The sequence below is a fragment of the Dermacentor albipictus genome, chromosome 8, assembly GCF_038994185.2.
Source record: "Dermacentor albipictus isolate Rhodes 1998 colony chromosome 8, USDA_Dalb.pri_finalv2, whole genome shotgun sequence".
Taxonomy (NCBI): Eukaryota; Metazoa; Arthropoda; class Arachnida; order Ixodida; family Ixodidae; genus Dermacentor; species Dermacentor albipictus.
Genome location: NC_091828.1, coordinates 134,682,713 through 134,701,874, shown reverse-complemented (window position 1 = coordinate 134,701,874; position 19,162 = coordinate 134,682,713). Strand labels below are relative to the sequence as shown.

Below are 19,162 nucleotides of genomic sequence, written 5' to 3'. Positions count from 1 at the left end.
AGATCGTATCACCCTGCCTGACGCCTTTCTTTACTGGGATTTTGTTGCTTTCTTTATGGAGGAATACAGTGGCTGTGAAGCCGCTATATATATCTTTCAGTATTTTACATGCGGCTCGTCTACACCCTGATTCCGCAATGCCTCCATGACTGCTGAGGTTTCGACTGAATCAAACGCTTTCTCGTAATCAATGGAAGCTATATATAAGGGTTGGTAATATTGCGCACATTTCTCTATCACCTGATTGATAGTGTGAATATGGTCTATTGTTGAGTACTCTTTACGGAATCCTGCCTTGTCCTTTGGTTGACGGAAGTCTAAGGTGTTCCTGATTGCTTGCTGAGCCTGCTTCTTGCGTACCTTGGCACTGAAGTGGCCCATCAGTATAGTGTATTTTATTTTGACTTTACCCATCGCAGATTCCACGTCCTCATAGAAACTTTCGACTTCCTAATCATCATGACTGGATGTAGGGGCGTACACCTGTACGACCTTCAATTTGTGCCTCTTATTAAGGTTCACAACAAGACCTGCCATCTTCTCGTTAATGCTATAGAGTTCCTGTACATTACCAGCTATATCCTTATTAATCAGGAATCCGACTCCTAGTTCTCGCCTCTCCGCTAAGCCCCGGTATCACAGGAAGTGCTCGCTTTTTAGCACTGCATATGCTTCATTTGTGCTCCTAACTTCAGTGAGCCCTATTATATCCCATTTACTGCCCTCTAATTCCTCCAATGGCACTGTTAGACTCGCCTTACTAGATTACGTTCTAGCGTTAAACGTCGCCAGGTTCAGATTTCAATGGCGGCCTGTCCGGATCCAGGGATTCTTAGCAGCCTCTGCTACGTCGCTGGTCTGGCCGCCGCCGTGGTCAATTGCTTCGCAGCTGCTGGAGACTGAGGGCCGGGGTTTGATTGTTGTGTTCATATGGGAGGTTGTGGCCAAGTACTGCACAGGGTTGCCAATACTGCTCTGGTGAGGGAGTGCGTTACCGGTTCTGGCCACCGGGATCAGGCCGCACTCCATGCCTGTTTGTGCAATTTTATCTACACGCGGATTTTTTTTTTAATCCGGTGGAAAATTGCGCGGCACCAGCATTCGAACCACGGTCCTCTTGCACGCTCTACCGCTCTTGCACGCTCTTGCATGCTCTACCTCTACGCCACCGCTGCGCCCCACACAGTTCAAAGGCAGATTATAAACTATTCCTTCTGCACATTCAACGAACTTTGACTGATGTCTCTTTCTGCAACCAGGCTCTTTGGGGGCACACCCACTGCTCAATCTGCACAGAGATTGTAGTTTATCGGCAGCGGAAAAAAACACTTTTAAATTGGCCCGCTGGCCAATCCTTTTCAGTCGATGCGATATGCCGTGGATATATGGAATAACCGCGATATTCTTCTAAAGCGTGGAAGACTGAGAGGCATCTGTTATTGGTGGTGACGTATGCTCCAACAGGGCTTCAGCAACGCTAACGAGGACATGTGTGGAGTACCCCGCGTTCCTAAGGCAAAATGCCTGTTCAGAGAAGCTCTCGGCCATGAGTTCTGGGCAAGACTTGCTTAAGGGATTGGACAGGCATAACTGAGCAATGCCCCTTTTTACCAGCTTTGAGTGCGCTGACCCATACGTGAGCAGTGAGTGCCTTGTTGGCACGAGGTTCGTATTAAAAACCTGATGTCGAGAAAGCGTAGGCTTTCGTTGGACGTTAACTCATGAGTTGAAACTAAAGATGACAAGCCCTGACGGATAAAGGATAGCGCGCTTGTAGCTAGCGTCTTGAAACACCCGGACCTGCTGTCAAGAAAAATTTTAAAATCATCCACGTACCTAAAGGTCTTTACAATGCCAAATTCGAGAAGGCGGTCCAGTTCAGCTAAAAATTAATCGCTCAGAACGCTCTGCCAGCGAACGCTATGCACTAAGGCGAACATTTTCCTCACTTTCAAGTTTCCGCAATGGTTATGCACCTTTTTAATATTTCAGTCTGAGAAGATTTAACAGAAAAGACATGGGCTGTCGGTCTTTTGTTACATGACATTTGTCCGTGGGCCCTAATTCTCAGAATTCCGAGGAACAACTATCTTAGGAATGTAAGACAGGGCATGAGCAACTTTAGCGATAGAATGGTTTTGCAATATAACCTGCATATACCACATGTCATATAGGAAGGCGTAGTACATACGCATACCTAAATATATACGGGGATTTTTATTCTCGGGGATGGCGGCGCCGGACGCGGACATATGATATTGAGCGACACAGCGTTCTCAACACTTTCGCGTTAAAATTCTTTTCTGGACGACATTGTGCTCTACAAACTGGTTTAAATCAGGGTGTGTCCCACGCATCGCAAATTCAACCACGTGAATGTTCTGAAAATTACGTCGTGAGTGTGTCGACAACCCATCATTCATGCTTAGACGGCTTCGAAGACTTACCTTAATACCTTAATGATAGGGAAGTTGTTGGTCTGGTTCTTATTAGACATGCATCAATATCGATCACTCGTAAGCCTAATTTGACCGTGTTTAGTGTTACTCCGAACACTTAGAACTGCTCGCGTCCCTTTCCCACAGTGCTCCATAGCTCTGACTTCGAACACTCTTCCTGTCCAGAACTGTTGCCTGCATACCAAGGTTTTTAAAGATCAATTTCCGGCGCACGGTAGATGTAGTTCTTGTGTGTGTGTGGATTCTGCAATGTTTTCCTCTGTCTTTGCCACGCAATCCAGCCCGAGATCATGAGCAGACTATACAATCATTGCCGGGCACGCGCTCACGTCTTTCTCCGGAGAGAGGTGCCACCATGTAGTCCTATTAAGATGCGAAACCGAGCGCGTTGGTAGGCGTCTTCGCTGAAGTTTGTGCAACGCTACACCGGACACGGAACAGCGCATGTCCCGTGTGCTTTCCTTGTCTTTTGTGCGGAAGCGAGCGTTGCACAAACTTCAACATGAACCACGTAACCCCCTGATTCACAGAAAGAGTGTTGTGGTGTCTGGCTCAGACCAGACGCATGACACTGGACCACGCAAGCGCAGTATGCAACTCCCTTTATTCGTCAGAGTAAAGCCACTTATACAGGAAATCATATTGAATGACGATGACGATATGTACACTGAAAGAAACGAAACTGAAACAATAAAGAAGGATAAAACATCGCCTCGCGCTTGAAAATACAACACAGTAATTTGCAACAACCAAAATAACTCGAACTAAGCTAACAAGGAGCGAGGTTAATTCACTCGGAACAACTACCTGCCCGCCGCGCATCAAAAAGCCATCAGCGAAAGAAAGCTCTTCCCGCACGTTAAAGTACGGCATTATTTCTGCTGGCAAAGCTTTTTTAGGCGCCCAACCATGTACCACGTGTACAACAACCTGTTGCAGTGTGCTGTCTGCAGCAGTGGCCACCTGCAGCCGTTACTTTGTTAGGCACTCTGATACAACGGACACAATTTATTCCTGCATCGTCTGCAGCGAATCACAGTCAAGAGGTAGGCGTGAAAACGCATCGGCCACGACATTTTGCGATCCCTTTTGGTACTCTATGTCGAAGTTATAATACAGAAGTCGAGCTGACCATGTGGATATACGCAACGGTCGGCGTCCTATACTGGCAGCTGAAAGTAACGTCACCAGTGCCTGATGGTCCGTAGGCAACAAAAATTTTCTACCCCACAAGTAGACGTGCCAGCGCTCGCACGCGAAGAGACAAGCAAGGGCCTCACGTTCCCCAGCGGAGTACTTCCTCTCAGCAGGAGTCAGGGCACGCGATGCGAAGGCCACCGTGCGTACGCTGTCACCATCGCGTTGCTGAAGAACGGCTCCCAGTCCCTTATCAGAAGCATATGTCGTAACCATTACATCAAGGTCTGGGTTAAACATTTGTATGACTGGGCTTGAAGACAAAGCTGTCTTAACAAGCTGGAAGCTACGCTCCGCCTCATCCTCCCACGTGAACTGTTGACGAGGCCGCAGGAGCCTTCTAAGCGGCTCGACGAGATCAGCAAATCGCGGCGCAAACCGAGCAGAGTAACCAGCGAGGCCCAAAAATGACCTCAAAGTGGCAACATCGCGAGGAACAGGCACTTTGACAATAGCGTCAACCTTAGACTGCAATTGTATGAGCCTTTTTGAGCTCACCGTATGCCCTAAAAAGGATATTTCTGAAACAGCAAATGTGCATTTCTGGTTGAGCTTCAAACCTGAATCACCGATGCGTTGTAGAACCTGGTGTAGATTATTGTGGTGCTCCTCACGTGTCCTGCCCCACACAATCACATCATTAATGTAACAAAGTACGCCTTTACAATCTTTCAAAATATGCTGCATCATTCGCTGAAAGGCTGAAGGGGCTGATGTAAGGCCGAAACATACTCTCTTAAAACGAAACAATCCTTCGTGTGCGATAAAGGTGGTTAGTCCTCGACTTTCCGGAGTCATTTCTAGCTGGCGGTATGCCGACGCTAAGTCGAGCTTTGAGAAGCACGTTGCTCCAGCTAGTTCATGAAGTAGTTCGTCTGTATGCGGAAGAGGAAAATCATCGGCAATTAGTGCCTTGTTCACTTCACGTAGGTTCACACGCAACCTAATTGAACCGTCCTTCTTCCTCACGACGACGATCGGTGAAATCCACTGCGATGCGTCGACAGGTTCAATTATATCTTCGGCCAGCAGACGTTGTATCTCTACCGATACCTGTTGGCGTAGCGTGAGCGGCAGGCGTTGGAGCTTCGCAACGACTGGTTTCACAGATAAACGGCATTTAACAAGGTGAACAAAGCCTTTCACATGCCCTAACTGTTCCGTTAACAAGTGCGCAAACTGGTGCGTGAATTCTCAAGGCAGTGAATCAGGGCATGTCACCTGGCAGCAATTCAAGGTTGAGCCGTTGATAGTGATTCCCAGGCTCCGAACGGCATGAAGCCCCAGCAGCGAAGTGCCCTTGGTTGTGACATGAAAGAGCACACTGGCTCTGTTTCCCTTGTAAGATACGTCAGCAAGAAAACAACCGCTTAACTTGATTTGTTCTCCGGGATAGTTACACAAATTGGCAGTCGGCGGTCGCAACGAGTAGGTGTTGGCTAGATATTTGTGGTAGTGCTCTTCACTGAGAAACCGTAGCGCCTGTGTCGACAATCAACGACAATCTTATCTTCCCGATAGAAATGTTATCTCGAATATCTTTCGCCGAAGCATTACGGTCACCGATTTGAAGTACCGTGACGGCGTTGGCCTTCTCGGGCTTTCGAACGTCATATTTCTTTTTCTTCGATTTGCACATGCTTAAAAAGTGACCAATTTTTCCACAAGAGTGGCAACGCTTGTTCCTCGCCGGACATGCAGTCGAGTTAGCCATATGCGATGACGAGCCGCACCTGTAGCAGCTTCCTTGCTCAGAGTCTGACCTTTTTCGCACATTTTGGATCTTGTTCACAGAGCTATGCGCGAATTCCCCGAGCTCTTGTTGCGTTTGCTCAATTTGCTTCCCAATGTCGACAGCACGCTGCAGTGTAAGCGAAGACCCTTAATGCGTTCACGGGTTGCTCATGACGAAGTGCCTTCCAGTAATTGGTCTCGAATCATGCTGTCGGTAGCATTGCCAAAATTGCAAGTAGACGCAAGGTCCCGAAGACTGTTTGAATGGTCTCACCAGGCAGTTGTCTTTGGCGAAACCGGCGCCGCTCCACCAAATCTTTCGTAGCGCTCGGGAAATGCGTATTCAGTGCAGCAAGCGCATCCTTGAACTGGTCCACCTTGTCCTCGGCCTTCGCGGTCACGTCTGCTCCTTGTGCAAGGATGCTGTAGAATATTCGCTGGCCCCGAGCGAGTTTAGCAGAATTGCCCTGCAACGCTTCGGCATCAGTTCATCGCAGCCAATGGCCTCCAGGAAATTCAGGAATACGCGTTTCCACTGCTGCCAAAGCACAGCCGGGTCACCAGGTGCAGGCAAGAAAGGGGGTGGTGCTGGGAAACACCCGAGCGGCATGGCTCCGATACTGATCCTCGTCGCCAATATGTCGTGTCTGGCTCAGACCAGCCGCATGACACTGGACCACGCAAGCGCAGTATGCAACTCCCTTTATTCGTCACGGTAAAGCCATTTATATAGGAAATCATATTGAATGACGATGACGATATGTACACTGAAAGAAACGAAACTGAAACAATAAAGAAGGATACAACAAGTGTATATTTTCCAGTGGGGACATTTACAAAGCGATTAACAAGGCTCGGCGACTGGTGGGCTCGGCGACTGCGCATCTGCACAGCTCGCAAAACCTTTTGCTCTTGCAATGCAAAGCAAAAAGGTTTACTTTCGCTACCGTGCATTTTTCGCTAGCGCGCATTTTGCTACAGGGCATTTCCTGCTGCCTGCGATAACCGCTGCTGCTACGTCAGCTTCGTCGAGGTACGTGGTCGACTGCCTAGGAAACGAGCCAGCCAACATCCAGGTTTTCCGTACCAGCGATGCATCATAGCCGGACATCCTACAGAAGTCGCGGCCGCTGGTCCTCAGTCGGGGGTGGCAATCCCCATCGTCATCAACGGCAACGCAGTCACCAGATATAAACTGGGGACTGCCGTCAACACAGCTTTGTGGGCTCAGCCACTGCGCATCTGCACAACTCGCTAAACCTTTTGCTCTTGCAATGCAGGTTAGTCAACCATATGCTCTCTTTGCTAAAAAATCTAGCAATTATTTCCTGATGCAGTTGCCGAGTCCGCACTGCTGTGCCGCTATTGCTGTCGAATGTGCTCATATTATTCGTGCCCTGCTGATTTTAGCCGGTGAAGTGGAAACAAACCCGGGTCCTGACATTCCTGAAAGCCTACTAACCGAATTGCGAAAACTAACCGCAGGTCAGAACCAGCTGATCACTGAAATTCTTGGTCTTAGGTCGCAACTTACTTCTACCGACAAAGCAATTACTGATGGCTTTGTCATCAGTTCAAGAAGATACACCTTTGATGCCGCCTCAAGTAGTGTCAAAGAATTGGCATAGCAGCTACATCACCCCAAACAGAAAAATAACATCACACCGACTTGCTCCAGAGATAGCGCTTCGCTTTCTATAATATAGACGGAACGTGCGCGGTTTCCTCCCAAAGCGAGAATTGGTGTCGAACACAGTTTTATCAACCGGTGGCAATATACTATTACTGAGACATGGCTGATCAGCGCCCTTACTGATAGCGAAGTTCTAGCCGACGTGCCCGGTTTCTGCCTCTATCGGAACGATCGCGGAGGAACCCGTGGTGGTGGTGTACTAGTCGCTGTTCGCGAGCAGTTGCCATGCTCGCTAATTAACGTTACATCAGATCTTGAGATGTTATGGGTGATAATGCATACCCATCCAAAAAAAGTGCTACTTGGTATCTGTTACAGACCGCCCAGTGCTACTTCTGATTTCTGCCACCAACTTAGGAACGCCATAAGCGAACTGGTAACCACCCGCCCAAACGCGCAAATCCTGCTCTTCGGTGATTTTAACTCCCCACAAATAGTCTGGCGTGCCATACAATCATTCTCGGTATCGGGACACACAGAGGAGAAGAATGTTGTCGAATTCTGCCTTAACTTTAACCTTTACCAGCTAGTAACTGAGCCAACCCTGATTTCGCAGCATACTGCTATCGTCCTCGACCTCGTACTATCCGACCACCCTGACAGCCTTCCATCCATTTCTTGTTTGCCTGAGATCAGTGATCACAAAGTCATCCATGTTACTTTTGCGTTCAAGTTGTTGACACGGGATACATTTAAGAAAACAATATGTCTATACGACAAAGGAAATTACGAAGCTATAACTGAAGCTATGGATACATTCTTTCCTGTAATCGAATCAACTTTTCAATACCATTCCGTTAACAGCAACTGGACGCGCTTCAAAAACAAACTAAGTGATATCGCAAATAAATTTATTCCTAAACTCACATTTCGTTCTTATCAGCAAAATCCATGGTTCACGAAGGCCTTAAAACGCCAGGAAAACAAAAAAAGTGTCTGTATCGCACCGTCAAACACAGAGGACGCCCATGCACATGGAATACATATTATGAAGCCGAACAGAGCTACGTTGACGCACTGCGTCACGCTAAGCACTCCTTTTATCACAATAATCTACCAAACCTATTAATCAATAACCCGAGGCAATTTTGGAGAGTTATAAACAATAGCGAAACGCGCACTATTAAGATAACTAACGAATCGGACGAAATGACTAATGATTCCAATTGCGCCTACGTGTTTAATTCGGCCTTTGCTTCTGTGTTCACAAACGAATCTAATGCGCCTCCCGTTTCATCATCACTTAGTATAAACTCGTCAATGCCAGCCATTGCTTTCAATGTAGACGGTATTTGTGCGATCATTGACAAAATCAAGTGTTCATCATCTTCCGGCATGGACGAGATTAACTCAAAATTAAAAAAAGCACTAAGCTTATTTATGCAGCATATTTGTGCTTGATATTTGCCCAGCCTCTTTCTTCAGGTTTCATTCCAGATCACTCGAAAATTGGGAAGGTCGTTCCAGTCCACAAATCAGGTAACAGAAACTCGCCTCTTAACTACCGCCCAATCTCCCTAACAAGCGTCGCCTGCAAAATCATGAAACATGTCATCTACTCTCTTATCATGAATTTTCTTCACTTGAATCACTTTTTCCATCCCGGCCAGCACGGGTTTCGCAAAGGTTTCTCCTGTGAAACACAGCTGACCATTTTCATGCACGATGTTCAGACTAACCTTGACAGTAACATACAGGCTGACGCAATTTTCCTGGATTTCTCTAAGGCTTTCGATAAAGTTCCTCATCAACGTCTAATATTGAAACTTGCAAGCCTTAATTTTCATCCTGATGTATTGAATTGGATGATTGAATTTCTTAGCAACCGCTCTCAATCTGTCATTATAAATAATCACGTATTTAACCCTGTGCCAGTAACATCAGACGTCCCTCAAGGATCGGTTCTTGGCCCTCTATTATTTTTAATATATATTAAATGTTCGCCGATGATTGTGTCATTTATCGCACTGCACGTAACACCTGCAATCAAACAGCCCTGCAGAAAGACCTCGCCAACGTACTAACATGGTGTGACGATTGGTTAATGAAACTTAATGTAAAAAATGTAAAGTTATGTCTTTCACTCGTAGCAGTAATCCCCTGGTATTTCCCTACCAAATTAGAAGCATGCCTCTCGAACTAGCAGAGCACTATAAATACCTAGGTGTCACTGTATGCAATGATCTGTCTTGGCATAAACATATTACTAACATCATATCATCTGCTAATAAAACACTAGGTTTTTTAAAACGTAATCTCCGCCAGGCACCTCAAAACGCAAAACTGCTTGCCTGAAGTCCCTGGTTCGGGCAAAACTTGAATATGCATCTGCCATCTAGAGCCCGCACCAAACATATCTTATCACCTCACTTGAATCTGTTCAGAACCGCGCTACTGGGTACATTCACTCACAATATTCGTATGATGTCAGTATCTCCGCACTTAAAACACAATCCGGACTAACACTACCATCTAATAGCCAACGCATTGCTAGTCTTGAGCTCTATCACAAGTTCTTTTTCAGTACCCTTCGTCATGCGCCGTGTTCCTGCGGCACGCATCTATCACCGCAACAGTCATCCGCAGCAAGTCGCGCGCCCCCGTGCCCGAACCACTCATTTTTCCGCCTCGTTCACTCCTCCAGCAGCTAAAGACTGGAACGGCCTTCCTGCTGACATTGTTAGCATCACTTGCCTGTCTTTATTCCTACAGCATGTGATTGATCACTTTGAATATAACTAATGAAGTGTACCAAATGTGGAACTTATGTTAAACCCACCCCTTATGTATACCCCCTCTGGGGGTCTTTAAGGACAATAAACTGAACTAACGCGAAATGATGGCTGTCGCGGTAAAATTCGGGAATGTGCAAGCGACCACAAATTTCTTCATGCATGTACTCGGGCTTCAGCCTGTCAATATAGACTGCTCCCTAGGGCTTACGTGAATAATCAAAATGACCTATGCACGACTGAATTCGGGCCGGAATATGGTGGTGGTGGCGACTGGTGAACGGCGTCTGTGCGCACGAACACATGAGTCATGGTGGCCAAGCCCTTGAGCACGAATGGCATCTTTGGTTATTTGTGACGAGTCTTCAGTGGTCGTAAGGAAGCGAAAACGTCCATAACCAGTTTACTCTATGCGTTGTGGAATACCGAGCGTATCTGCTGGCAAACCAATAGTGTTCTTGTAGATTAAATATTGTGAGCAATTCCTGCGATGCTGATAACATTAAAATCAAGCCTGTGAAATTTGTAATAGATATAATCGCTCCAGTACTAGCCCATATTATAATATATGCCTTTCTACCGGTGTGTTCCCGTATAAAATGCAGATGGCAAAAGCAGTTGCATTGTTCAAGAAAGGTGACAAAACTGCCATACCTAATTATAGACCTGTGTCTATTCTCCCTATATTTTCGAAGTGCTTGGAAAAAATAATATTTTGCAGAATATCAGACTTTCTGGACAAGCACAACTTGATAACTAAACATCAGTACGCTTTCCGGAAAAATATGTCAACACAGCTAGCTTTGCTTGAACAGAAACAACTAATTCTAAATAATTTTGAGGAACGTTTGCTAACATTGGGAGTATTTGTCGATTTTTCAAAAGCCTTCGATTCTATAAATCATGATCTCTTGCTTATTAAGTTAAACCACTACGGTATACGCGGCAATGCACCTGACTTGATTAGGTCGTATCTTGGTCACAGAAAGCAGTTTGTACAAGTAAATAGCTTTAAATCTGAAGTTCGGTGGGTCAATGTAGGTGTACCCAAGGGCAGTATTTTAGGGTCCCTCCTCTTTAATATCTTCATTAATGATTTAGTAAACATTGATGTTGATACGCGTTACGTTATCTATGCTGATGACACTACGTTATTCTTTTCATCTAACCGCCCTGCCGAATTGATTATAAGAGCTAATGCAGTTTTGAATAAACTATACACATGGTCATCTGACAACGGTTTGACTATCAATTCACCAAAAACTAAGGCGGTGTTATTTCGCGCTAAGAACACGCAAATTACTCTAGAGGAAGATTTGCTAATGAACAATTCTAAAATTGAACTTGTACACTCGGTAAAATCGCTAGGTGTATTTTTTGATCACACTATGACGTTGCAGAGCCATATAGATTTTCTTGCTAGTAAGCTTTCACAAATCACTGGAATATTTTATTCCTTGAACTATCTTCCTCGCTTTATTAAGTGCTTGTTATATAATTCACTTTTTCTCAGCCATTTAAATTATTGTTGTTCGGTCTGGGCTACCACTTCTGACAGAAATATCAACAGGCTGTACATACTGAAAAGAAGGCTCTTCGCGCTATTTGCAATAAACCATACGATTTCCCTTCAACTTATTTATTTCATAAACTTAACACACCGAAAGTACAGGCCCTTATAAAGTATCGTTTAGTGCTTGCGTATAAAATGAACAGAAAAAAAATCATCAACTACATTACTTCTATGGCTAACTTAAAACTACACGAAACTCCATAGAGCACAAGAAAGCCAGAGTACTGGCACGTACCAAAATCGCGCACAAACTATGGATCACAAATGCTGTGCTCCAGGCTATTCTTGATTTTTTCTCTCGTATGTGAGTTGTACAATGCCTGTGTGCTTTTGAGGTGCAGTGAGATTTCGTGTTTTTGCTTGCTTGCTCACATCTTGCTTTTGTTGTATTTTTTTCCTCGCATGATTTGCGATGCGTATGCATGATATGTTGTAATGCTTTAATATGTAAGTACTTGGGAAAACTGTATTTCCGCTCTGCTGCTCCCTTATTTTCTTTTTGTATATTTAAGGGTATTTGGGGCTGGTCAAGCTGCTACGAGCAGCTTTTTTCCCCACTTTACCCCCGCAAAGCTGTATTTAGTTTTTGTGGAAATAAAGCATACATACATACATAGGTGGAGAACATAGCCGGTCCTACTTGACAGAAGCCCGTAAGCCAAACAGAACGAGAGAGAGTGCATGGACTCGGTGCAATGGCTTAGCACGAGGCTTAGAGTTATTTTCAGGTGGCTATAGAAAGGTTTTATCAGTCCGCTTGCTTGCGGTTGGTAGGTCGCAGTGCAAACATGGCGTACGCAGGATATACTGAAAAGGTGGCAGAATAATGCCAACTTTCTACGACAGTCCATTCCAGAAATCCAAAACGCGAGACCCAAGCGCTGACAGAAGCTTTGACAAAGGTTTCATCAGTGATGGCACTTGTAGACGTGGCCACTGTCCACCTTATATACTGGTCAACGATCACGACGACATAACTTTTTCATTTAAAGAGGGGCCCAAGGCGAACGCGGATGGAGGGGTATAATGTGTACCTGCATGAACCATTCAACTTGTGAAAGGAGTTCTGTAGCTTACTTTTGGTGTGACATTAGATATAGACTCTCTGACATAGTTAGAAGACATACCGGCGCTCAGTTTTGCCAGTCAGTGCTCATACTATTCAGACAAGATTTTCCGAAGATTTACCACCGTAAAAGGAACAGCTGAGGAAGTTTTGCAAAATACGTTGCCGAAGTTACACCAGTACGTAAGGTCCTGAATAGCCTGAAAAGAAATAGCACGTGATCATTAAGGATGTGCAGCTTTGAAAAAAATTTTTGAATTGCAGTTGCAGCCAAACGTAAACGCATTACGTACGTAAATAGCGTCCTCCTCACTTCCTACGCTTTGAACGTTATTGGGATTCTGTACTTTGCATGTGCTATGATAACCTACGTTATTTGGCGAGTTTAACGTTCGTAATATTTTTGGCAGCAGTTGCGGCAGCAGCTTGATCGACCGACTCTGAACAATATTTCTGCTGCAATTTTGCAGGGCCAACAGAAGTGTGCGTCGATGCGCCAGTGATCAACTTCTGAACTGCTGACAAGACGGAAGTTGACTTCGCCGATACTGTCCGAGCAGCTGCTTGCATCTGCGCAGCATCCTTAAAGGCATCGTGACGTCAACGTGACGAAGCATGTCGCCGCCAAGGGTATAAGAAGACGAAACCACCTTCGGGGAGGCATTTTGGCAGCAGCAGCGGCAGCAGCTTGATCGACCGACTCTGAACAATATTTCTGCTGCACTTTTGCAGGTCAGTTGAAAATTTCCATTGGAATATTTTGCTTAAATTGGTCACCTTTGCTGCTGCTGCTGCCGCCGCTCTGTTTCTTTTTTTTTTCTTCTTCTTCTCATTGTGCGTTTCTGAAAAAAAAAAAACGCGTGTGAACTTGTGTCTAGCATTACCTTGTTATGGCTCCGGAAGTGTGTCCTGTCTGCAATAAGGATTGTCAAGATGAGGAGGGTTTTGCGTGTGTGAGTTGTACTTATATAATATTTGGGGTTTTACGTGCCAAAACCACTTTCTGATTATGAGGCACGCCGTAGTGGAGGACTCCGGAAATTTTGACCACCTGGGGTTCTTTAACGTGCACCTAAATCTAAGCACACGGGTGTTTTCGCATTTCGCCCCCATCGACGAGTTGTACTTACGTATATCACTTCGGAATGTGTTCAGGAGTTCCAGAATCGACATTCAGGTCAAAAGGCGAAACATGGCGTAAAGCATGGTGCTGTCCAACATGTCGGACCGCAAGCACAAAGAGCCACCAGAGTGGCAGGTCGAACTATGAACAGGACACTGATTATGCCAGCTTGATATTGAGCATAAATGACAAGCTGGCACAGCTGATGACACTAAAAAGCACGGTCGAAAGCATTGAACAGTCAGTGCAGACAATGTCTGATCAGTACGACACAATTCTTCAGCACATTACCCGCCAAGATAAGGACATAGCCGAGCTAAGGAAACGAGTGGACATCATTGAGAGTAGGGAACGTTCACTTGACTGTGAGCAGATAGCAAAGGATATCAATGACCTGGAGTGGCAAAGCAGGAAATTAAACCTTGAATTCCATGGCGTTCCGGAAAGTAAGGATAAGGACCTGCTGTCGAAGCTTAATGCTGTAACGAGCAGGGTGAACCTTCCCGTGCTAACTGTGAATGATGTGGCCGCTGTGCATCGGCTGCCAGCGCCTAAACATAAGGTCCCAGCAATTATTGTCCGATTCGCAAGACAGTCGCAGAAAGATCTGTTCTTGAGCAGGAAGGGAGAACTGAATAAACTGAAAACAAACTGCTTTATGCTCGAAAATTTGACAAAGAGGAACAAGGAGTTGCTCAAAGATGCAAAGAACTGGGCGAAAAACAGCAATTTTAAGTATGCGCGGCACAGAAATGGGAGAATTTTCGTGAGACAGCGAGACGGAACAAATGCAGTTCACATTGCTTGCACAGCGGATTTGAATAATATAATATAGTTTCTTTCCTTGTGTCTCGTTTTGTTAGTTTTTCACAAGTTACAATGGAAAGTGCACTTTCGTCGTTGCACATGGCGGTAAATGCTTCTTGCTTTGTAATGCCACGTGATTTTTTGGATATTTCTAGATCTCAGACATTGCAATCTTTCAGCGTGTTTTATTTAAATGCTCGGTCTGCGGTATCTAAGACAGCTGATCTCGAGTTGCTTTTTACGCAACAGGGTTTTGCTTTTGATGTGGTCATGTTGACCGAAACCTGGTATGGTGAACATAGCGGTATATTCAAGCTTTTTGAACCTGTTCCTGAACACCTGTTCCTGAGCCTGAACAAAATTTTGAACCTGTTCATCAACTCATCGGGAGGACTTAAGTCCACGTATGAATTGCCAATTAACAACCGTATTCAGTTTCTAGATATTAACCTCTGTTTTTCTTTGGACGAGCACGTATGCTGGGGATATCTTCCCAGATCTAAGAAAACTTTGGTGCGTTACGACAGCACACACTCTAAATTGATTAAGAGAGGCATAGCGACAACGTGCATTAAGGCAGCACTTAGTAAGTCATGTGAGCATGAGTGCGATCACAGTTTTTTAAATCAAATATCGTGACTACAGAACGCAGGCTTTCCCAGTTCTGTGATCACTTCAGTATGCGAAGCCATTTTGCAGAAAGAGAAAAAAAGTTCCGATGCTTCCCAAGAGAAAAACAAAGACAAAAGACTAGCGCATGTGGTGCCATACCTACACAAGCTGTCTCACAATCTGAAGGAAGTTTCCAATAGACATAATATTATTTTGGTTTTAGGTGCCCCGTGCAAGTTGTCCTCGATATGCAATCCCATGAACAAGCGCGAAAGGCACTTGTGCACCACTAATCATAAAACATGTTTCACTGAGTGCAGGCGCAATGTCATCTATGAAATACCGCTAAGCTGTGGGAAATCTTATATAGGTCAAACGGGACAGTGCTTCAATGAAAGAGCTCGTCAGCACAGCACTAACATAAAGAATGGCTATGGGAGTCATTTAGCCGGACACTGTAACAAGTGTCAATGCACCCCCATATTTGAAAAGACTAAATTCATAGGGAAAGGAAAGAGCAAGAAGGAAAGGGAGATAATAGAGGCCTTTCATATAAGAAAGGAAGGCGATAAATGTGTGAGCACTCCCTCTCTTGCCTTGTCGGGAAAAGAAATAACATTTTTGGAAGAAAGACTAAAATGATGATTTGCAGATGTTTTTGTGAATGATGTGCGCATGCCTATGCTGATGAAGCTATAAATGTCCGGTGATTTTCAAATAAACATCCAGTTGGCAGTCAGCGCTTGTCTGTGGTATTTGTTTCCTTGTGTGTCCTCGTCTTTTTCGCGCTTTTTCACCTCAGTTCTAAGTATGAACCAACTAGCCCTCATCAAGATCTTACTAATTCAAGCTTCCTTTGTATGATACATTTGTTTTAAATCACACGAATAGTCGCGGTGGTGGCGTACTATTGATGGTAAAAAAGCATTTTAAGTGTGATGTGTTACCTGAATTTTCTGTCAACTCTGATTATGAAATTCTGTCCCTTGTTATCGAAAATAAGGTTGTGGCGGTCGTATATCGCCCTCCAAGCGGAAATTTGAAATCCTTCTTCGATTTTCTTGACCTTTTTTTGTCTTTCATAAGTGAAAACAAATACGATGTCATTTTAGGAGGTGATTTTAATATTAACCTCCTTGCAGATAACCCCACAAAAAAAGAATTCCAAAATCTAATAAATTCCTTTGCCCTCTTAAACGTGATATGCGATCCCACACGTGTTACATTGCAGACTGAATCACTACTTGATCTACTTATAACCAATATGCTCATGCCTATTCTGAAAGCAGGCGTAATAGATGCTGATATCAGTGACCACCGCGGCGTTCTTATGTGCGTTCCGAAAAGCAAATTTCCAAATTCAAAAAAAAGGTACCAAAGTTATTTCAAGATATCTCGACAAAAAACCTGAACAGTTTAAACGAAGAAAGTTCGTAATCATGACTGGAGAAATGTTCTTGAGGAAACAAGTGCCGAAAAGGCTTATGTTTTGTTTTGAACGGTTTTTTGGGTATATACCGCGAGTGCTTCCCTTATAAACATGCACAGGAACGAAGGAACGTAAGGAAGCCATGGATCACACCTCAATTGCTGAAGAAAATTTACAAAAAGGATAGGCTATACAAGAAGTTTGAAAAAACTCGAGACCCGGATAGTCTTAAGGCTTTTAAAATGTTCAGAAATAAACTGACGGCAGAAATACGCAGAGCACGTGATCAATATCTCTGTAACCAGTTTTGCTGCTCGATGAATAAGTCGGATGAATTATGGAGGAAATTGAATGAGCTTCTAAACAGATCTACAGGCCCAAACCCAGTAACAAAAATTCATACTCAAGATAAAGAACTCACAGGCACTGATTTAGCAAACGCATTCAACAGATACTTCACAGAGATAACTAGTAATTTCGTTGATTCTAATACTCTTCATATAAGAAACGAAAAGTCGATGTTCTTAACACCAACATCAGTATCAGAGGTCATGTCGCTTTTCGTGGTGCTAAAAAATAGCGAATGTTGTGACGCAGACGGAATTGTGATAAAACCGGTGAAGTTTGTGATAGGAGACATAGCAGAGTGTTTAGCTCACATGTATAACCTTTGCTTATCGCGAGGGACATTTCCGGGGCAAATACAACTCGCCAAAGTGAGCGTATTGCACAAAAAAAGGTAGTAAGAATGATTTTACAAATTTTAGACGAGTATCCATACTACCCGTTTTCTCAAAAGGCTTTGAAAAAATGGCTGTGGCTTAGGTAAGGTTAAGCCCAGGATGCGAAGCATACTAGCCTTTATTTTAGTTGTTGAACCACTGTTTAGCCTGGTGAACTGCTGTTGCTTGGCTATATTTGGTTCGGCTAGACGAAGAAACAACTCATGCATTACTTCTTCGCCTTCAAGAGTGGAACGCGACAGCGTTCCCGTCGACCCGCCAAGGGGTGTAAGACAATGGGCTACAGGGCAGCGACTACGCGCCCCGCATTGGACGCGGTGAGCGTCGAGCAAAGCAGCGTTCGGCGCGGCAACGAAATGTGCGCCTGAGCAAGAGACGCACGCCTTAGAAACAGCGCGTTTCTAAGGCAACACCGCATTCACTAGAGGCGCTTTTGTACCGCTTTGAAGCGTTGTACTCGTGGCTCAGTGGTAGCGTCTCCGTCCCACACTCCGGAGACCCTGGTTCGATTCCCACCCAGCCCGTCTTGCAAGAGTTGAGCCAAAGCCACTTCTCCTCTGTCGTGACGTCACGGTGTCACGTGATTTCATGGTCACCGCCGCGCCTGAGGAGCTGGGTTGAGCCCTCGTAATATGCTTCGCATAAAAATAGTTCTTACTAGAATGACAAATTTTAGCGAACAATGCAATATCATTCATGGCGCGCAGTATGGCTTCCGGAAATATCGATCAACAGAAATGGCACTGTTAGAACAAAAATAATTTATCCTGCGATCGCTTGAAGATAAAGAAGTAGCCCTTGGAATATACGTAGATTTCACGAAAGCTTTCGATTATTTAAATCACTCTATCCTGCTAAAGAAACTTGATATGCATGGATTCCGCGGAACGGGTCTATCACTACTGACGTCATACCTTAGTGAGCGCAAGCAGTACGTATATTTAAATTGCTGCTCTTCTAATATATTACCAATTTCTGCCGGCGTACCTCAAGGGAGTATTCTGGGCCCATTTTTGTTTAACTTATATTTGAATGACATTGTTAACGTCAATCCTATGGTGAAATTTGTCATTTATGCTGATGATGTGACACTGTTATTCGCTGCAGAAGGTACGGATGAGCTGATTCTGAGAGCGAACAGAACGCTTGTGAAATTAGACACATGGGCGCAACTTAACAAATTGAAAATAAACGTTAGTAAAACGAAGGCTGTCATATACCGTGCGAAAAACAATTAACATTACTTCAGACATTAAGCTGCAAAACTCAAAGGCAGAACTAGTAAGCGCATTTAAAATACTTGGAGTGTATTTCAGCGAAAATATGACCTGGGACACTCATATCGACCACGTTGTGTCAAAACTGTCTCGCATCGTTGGATTGACATAGGCCAACAGGTACATTCTACCGTCAAAGGTTAAGCTTCTATTGTACAATGAGTTATTCCACTCACATATTAAATATTGCCAATTAGTTTGGGGGAACACAACAAAAGGTAATTTGCAAAGAATCATGATGTTATAGAAAAAAATGTTATGAAATATTGAAAACGTTCCCATGAGTCACCCTTCCCACCCTCTGTTCTTGAAGTACTGTGTAATGAAAATAGACGAGCTATATCCGCATTGCCTGTGTTCACGTTATAAGCTTGAAGTAAAAAATAACAGCTATTCCCTACTACAGCTGGCATCACTTTCTAAAAGGACCACAGCTTATGAGAATCGAAACACACAGCCATGGCTAATCAAAATGTGCAGAACCGGATATGGACAACAAATGGTAAACAGATCTGACCCTACCGCATTTGCTAATTTTCTGCCATAATAACGGTTTCACTCCCGAAACAGCATCGAACCAGAAACTGAAATTGTTCTTCTGTGACAAAGCTCCTTTCCCATGACAGAATTTCATGTGGTTTTTTCATCTCTGCGCATGTACGCGATACGCGCTGCAATGTACCAATGTACTGTTTCATACTACACCAATGTGTGCCG

The 19,162-nt window shown here is 44.4% G+C and overlaps 1 pseudogene; it reads right to left on the bottom strand.

Annotated features, from left to right (window-relative positions):
- LOC135913470 (uncharacterized) overlaps positions 1–19,162 on the bottom strand; it is a 478,190-nt pseudogene that overhangs the window by 205,692 nt on the left and 253,336 nt on the right.